The following is a 6,000-nucleotide window of genomic DNA, read 5'->3' as shown; positions in this document are numbered from 1 at the left end:
TTCCACTAAGAGAAAAGTACAGCTTAATTCATTGTGCCCCCTATTTTCTTTCATCATTATGAAAACACCGTTTAGTAATGTTGGGTATGTTTTAGCTGTATGCATTCCCACTGAATTTAAAAATAAATAAAATAAAAATAACGAACCTGCAAAAATAGCCTCAAAATAGCCGGTAGCCTAAGATGTTCCCATTTGTGAAAAATGATGAAATACAGAAAATAAATCCTGGGCCTATCAACACATTTGAATTTGCATATCCCGCAAATTGCAGAGAGAGGAGTTAATTTGCAGTTGAGGTTATAAAAGTCAATAAGTGGTCCCAGACAGAGAGCGCTTCACTTATTACATGGACGTATTGCCTTCAAATGCTATATATAGCATTTAATGCCAAATATGTTATTGAGTTACAGCAAGATGCAGACATAACAAAAACACACGGCGGATAATTCAAACTAAAAGGAGACACTCGTGCCAATGGTGTAAGGTCTTCTCTGCATACAAACAGATAAAAGCGGCTCCTTGTTTATACAATAGTCACGTTCATTAAGAAGCGGTAAATATAAGGAGGATTCAATGGCGAACGCATCAAATGAAGTACTCGCATTTTACGATGAATACAGTTAGAGCGACTACTTTGCTCAAACTTTTTTACCCTTCAGCAAACTTTACTTATACGAAGCCTTAAGTGTTTGAGTAAAAAACCCACGCTGCCCGTTCCTTCTGTAAGACAGCACGGGGATCGGATCCGACAGAGAACAGACGCCGACGGCAGCCATGCTGTCGAAGCAAAGGGGGCAGAAAGCGATCTGTGGTCAGGTAAATCATGCAGAAATAAAAGAAAAAAGTTTAATGTCACTTGAATAGCCTTTATTCAGGATGATGATGTAATAGGGTTATAAAGCAAACAAGGCAAACCCTGGAAGAGGATTTTTTAATAATCTGGGATGCGTCTCCTAAAACTGTCCGCCTGCTTCCCGAGAGCTATTACAATGCATCTGCACCTCGGCCTCATCAACAAAAGGTACGACGAGGCAGGATGCCTCCCGAAATGTTACAATGTCTGAAAAAATAAATACCAAAATGCACAAAGAGTTCCAATCTGATGAGACGCTGTCATCGGGCGAATGACTGCACTCCATGATGCGAGACCTACCTGTACCTGCGTATTATCTGCCATACCCACCTGGCAGAAAGCTGCAGCTTCCTCATACTGATGGACGAGTTGTGAATGAATGATTGAGGTCATACATTCCCTGCTGCCTCCCGCCGGAGAATCTTTAATGGCAGACCTCTCCCTTCCTTAAGATTTAAATCAACGCGGACAAAGACTCTTTTGGGAAGGGGGACGCTCGTGTGAAGACACATTTAGTAAGTTTTCTATCCGCGGCTCTTGCTCAGCATTCCTGCTAGGAAAGGTTTGTATAAGCTTTCAGCGCTTTGACCTCCCCCCACCTATTTATTATATGCCGTTTCTCCAGGAGCGGACTCCATTTTACCTCCCTTGTCACATACCTCCTAAAAACAGCTGCTACCAGCGAAGGGGAGGAGGGTCGGAAATAAACTTCACGTTACACTGGGTTAGGTTTTCCCTCCTTCATAAAGGTGTTACGGTGCTATTTCCTCATTAACACCAGATGAAGCCCATGGTATTTGAGGAGTCTGGCAAACTTTGCTACAGCCAAAAAGCTCCGGGGGTTTATATATCATACCTGATGGACCAATATATGCAAAGTCTATTTACATTCAGAAGACGGGGTTAAATCTCAATGATCTCTCCTGCCGCATCCTCTCCTGGCACCAAAAACAGAATTAAGCTCTTGCCTGAAACTGTCTGTCTGGCTTCTCTATTCTACATGAAGCAGCCCAGCGATCCTTGCGTCCTTGCGCTTCTCTCTCTAACGGCTGGAGGAAAATAACATAAGGAGAAATACAAAGACGTGATTTTTCACGAGTAGGTTGCAGAAAGGCTCCTTTAAAGCTGACGTAAAATGCGTTTGGTTCATACGAGACACATCGGGAGCAGCTAAAGACCCCCGACCGTAGCCTTTCACACTGAACAGGAAACGGCTGCGCAAGGCGCTTGGATATTTTTGGCCATCTAAGGTGTGAAAAACGTAAAGGATTCTTATCACGTCGACTACAACTCTCCGGTAATCGGTCAGTCTTTACAGTTTACACAAATGAGAATAAAAGGCCTAAAAAAACCCAAAAACCTTTTCTCTCTGGCAGACATCGTAATAAAGTCAGTGTATAAACGGGGGAAATAAGACAAACGCGGTCAACGCATCCCAAAAAACACACCAAACAAACTTTTTCTGCTGTAAAGAATCAAACCGTAGTCAGTCGTTGGTCTCGTCTTAGATTCCATGTATGCTTAAATTACCCTAACCTAGCCCCTACCACTTTTGCTGGGAGGCTGCTCCATTCATCTACCACCCTCTCGGTAAAGTAAAACTTCCTGCCGTTGCATCTAAAGTTCCGCGCGCGTTATTCCCCCAGCATGTGTCCGCATCAATGATTAACGCAGACTACAATGTATCAAATGGCAAGATCTGGGTAGGATTCTTTAAGCGTAAGTTAGTGTTTGTAATGAGTCTGCCGACCACAAAAAGGCATTCGCTGCCCATCTTGGTTGCCCCCTTAAATGAAAGCCATCTTGTTGATCTGTAGCCAAGGAAAAGGCAAACACAACCGCATCCTAAAAACGTAACCGTACTAACCAACAAGCCAACTGGAAACGCCTGCCATTCCACAGACACGTCAAAGGAACGAGCGAAGTGTAAAGGGAGTGCTCAAGGGCAAACACGGATCCGAGTAATGCTGCATCGGTGCTTTTATGGACAGGCTGCGCAGAACGATTCAGGGGGAAGGCCCGAGATATTAGACGGTTTTAGGCTTTTTTACTTTTACCATATATTCCTTGCTACAAAAAAAAAAAAAAGGCAGCCAGTGACGGCCATCACCAGGAGGGGCATCTGGCCACGGCCACCAGATCAAATCCGAGCCAACCGATGCGTATCAATTGGAAGAACCTTTACCGGCTTGGCCACATCATGTCGCCGAGAGTCAGGGAGATCATTTAATCCACTGACTAAAAACACAGCGTAAGATTCAAACAGTCAAACAGCCTGCCGGCAGATCGGCCCCCATTTGGCCCCGTCTAATCTGCCCGTTTCTCCTGCTGCAAAGACCTTAATCAGTCGTTGGTCTCGTCTTAGATTCAGGAGCCGTATGCCTGTCCCATGCATGTTTAATACCCTCACTGTATTACCCTCTACCACTTCTGCTGGGAGACTGTTCTAGTTATCCACTACCCTCTCAGTAAAACACACAAGTAAAGAAGATTTCAAATACATCTTAAGGAGGGACAACTTATATACGTTTCCTTAATTTTTAAACTTCTATATCTCATTTGCATCCGGGGAACAAAAGTGTAACTATCAACGCGGGAGATCCCGTTAACCAAATGCTGGTCCCGAGATGCAGCCAATAAAAAGTAATAAGCAAGAAACCCCCCCGCATCGGCTGAGCATGGATTCCTGACCCTCTCAGTGACTTTTATACCACGGAAAGGGATGTTTTGCAGATATATATATACGGGAGACCATTTCTATATTATATATATACGCTCCGTGTATCTGCGACAAACACACAGGAAGCCTCCCCCTGACACGTCTAACGTGTCGATCTGCGCTGAATGCATCGATTTACAAGGCGCCCTCGCCGTTATCATCTGCAAACATTTTGCGGACATATTTAAGAAGAAAAAAGAAAAGAGAATGCGCGTGTAATGTATATGACGATAACGCAAAACATATACAGACACGCACTCTCTAGATTGTAAGCTCACAAGCCGGGCCCTATTTACCCAATGTATCGGGCTGTCTTAGTCTGTCGGTTCTAGTTTTGTCAGGGACTGTAAGAAGTGCTGTGGGAATACTTGGTACTATATACATAAAATATATATAATACGGGTACTGCGTGGCATTTGAAAAGTCGATCTTGGGCATCCTTTCCATAAGGAAAGCCTGGGTATTCTGTACTGATATAAAGTATTAACCATTCAGAAACTCTAAATAAATAATTATATTGTAAACATTGCTGAATATAAAGATTATATACATATATATATATATATATACACATAGCATATTGTCATGTCACATACACACAGATCTGTATCAAAGCCTCCATATAAAGCCACGGCAGCGATTTCCAGCAGGCCAAGGCCCTAAAGATGCCCACTGCACAAGGCCAAGCCGCAGCCCCAGGCCATGTGAGGATGCCCGCTGCTGGGTGTCAGGGCCTAGGCCTTGGGGAGGCGGTGTCCGTAGTACCCCAGGTTATTACCTCTGTCCCTCGGTGTGTGGGTCCCCGGCTGTCGGGGCCTTATTAGGCTCGTCCCCGCAGGGGGTTCTTTCTCCTTCACCTTCCTCCTCCGCGTCGTCGTCTTCCTCCCAGCTCCTGACTAGTAGGCCGCAAATCCCCGAGCTTTCCTACGCGCAGAACCCCGCGCCCCACCCACCGATCGCGGGGTCACCCGTCATGGAGGGTGGGGGGGGAGGTAATATCCCCCCTTAAACTACTCAACCTCACCTCGGAGGAAAGATATCTTTTTTGCACTTAAAATAATGGATATTTTACCTCAGAAAATACCGCACTATAGGGATTTTACGTCAAATCAAGGGTTAAAATGAGGGTGAGGGAAGTGTGAGGTAAATTTTCGGCGTTTCAAGGACTGGTCCCGCTCCGGAACCACCCGCCCGACTTAATCCGGATCGGCTCGGTTCGGATTATCGGGGTAATGGGTTTAATTAGTGTAAACACGATAGTGAAACCGCTGGATTTCTCGCGAGACCAGAAGAGTGGCGCGCGTGCACGTGTACCAAAGCAAGAAAAAAGGCCGCGGAGAGACTAGGGCTAGGGGCGCACGCGCACAGGACCGGGGCGCGCGCAGAGCTTTCCCGCCAGCAGAGGCGGATGAAACAAAGTACACAATTGGCTAAGACGTATCCCGTGCCTACGCTGTCAACTACGCAGAGGGAATGCCGGAAAACCCGTGAGGGGATTGGCTGAGGTGGGGCACGTGAGTCGTGCACGTCAAAACCATATCCTCCGTGGCGATCGAAGGAAAGAATGGGCAAGGGGATCTACTATTGGGTAGAAGGAGGCACGTGAGAGAAGGGAAGCGCCAGCGGTCAGCGAAAGGAAGCAAGGGCGGGGCTAAAGGAGATAAGGAGGCTGTTGATTAGCCGTGAATTAAGGGACCACCCGCTGCTTCAATTAAGAGCAAGAAGGCCAATCACAAAGCGTGCTGAGCGCAGGGGATGCTGGGACAGCAGTGCGGACACGTGCGGCCAGGCCGACCCGGATCAGGGTGTTAACCCGGGCAGACATAACAGCGCCTTATTTGGCGATTGTTTTTGTAAACAGTGATTTGTTTTCAAGCAGATGTGTAACTTATAGAAATAATAATGTATCTAAATAAACAATAATGCGACATATAATAAAACAAATATTTTATATGCATTTATATATAAAATAGATATACTTTTTTGGAGACAATGGCCTTTTTTTTTTAAATAATAAGGTAAAACCAAAGAGATGAAGACATGGGCAACATCGCCCCCATATATATATATATTTGCTTTAACTGTTTTTTTTTTTAATGTATAGAGAGAGAGAGAGATCGATATTTACGGTAGTTATTACGGTTAATAATAAACTTTGATCCCGATTACACATTACCTGGGAGCTCTCAGGGTTTTTGCCCCCAATCTCCAGGTGAAGGGGCAGATTCTGAGGGCAGCACGATCTGGAACCGGTTCCTTCTTATTCTACCCACTGTGATCATGCATGAACCCGCTGCGATCATACGAGTCCAATTTGGTGCTTTTGCCCCCAGTATGTTATGGTTGATGTCCCTGCTTGAATGCAGGTGTCTCAAGGAAGTGTATCTTTAAATAACAAGTGAAGGTTTCCACGACAGCCGGTATTAGG

The sequence above is a fragment of the Sceloporus occidentalis genome, unplaced genomic scaffold (genome assembly GCF_023333645.1).
Source record: "Sceloporus occidentalis isolate IW3139 unplaced genomic scaffold, rSceOcc1.0.p SCAF_274, whole genome shotgun sequence".
Lineage (NCBI taxonomy): Eukaryota > Metazoa > Chordata > Lepidosauria > Squamata > Phrynosomatidae > Sceloporus > Sceloporus occidentalis.
This window is presented reverse-complemented; position numbering follows the sequence as displayed.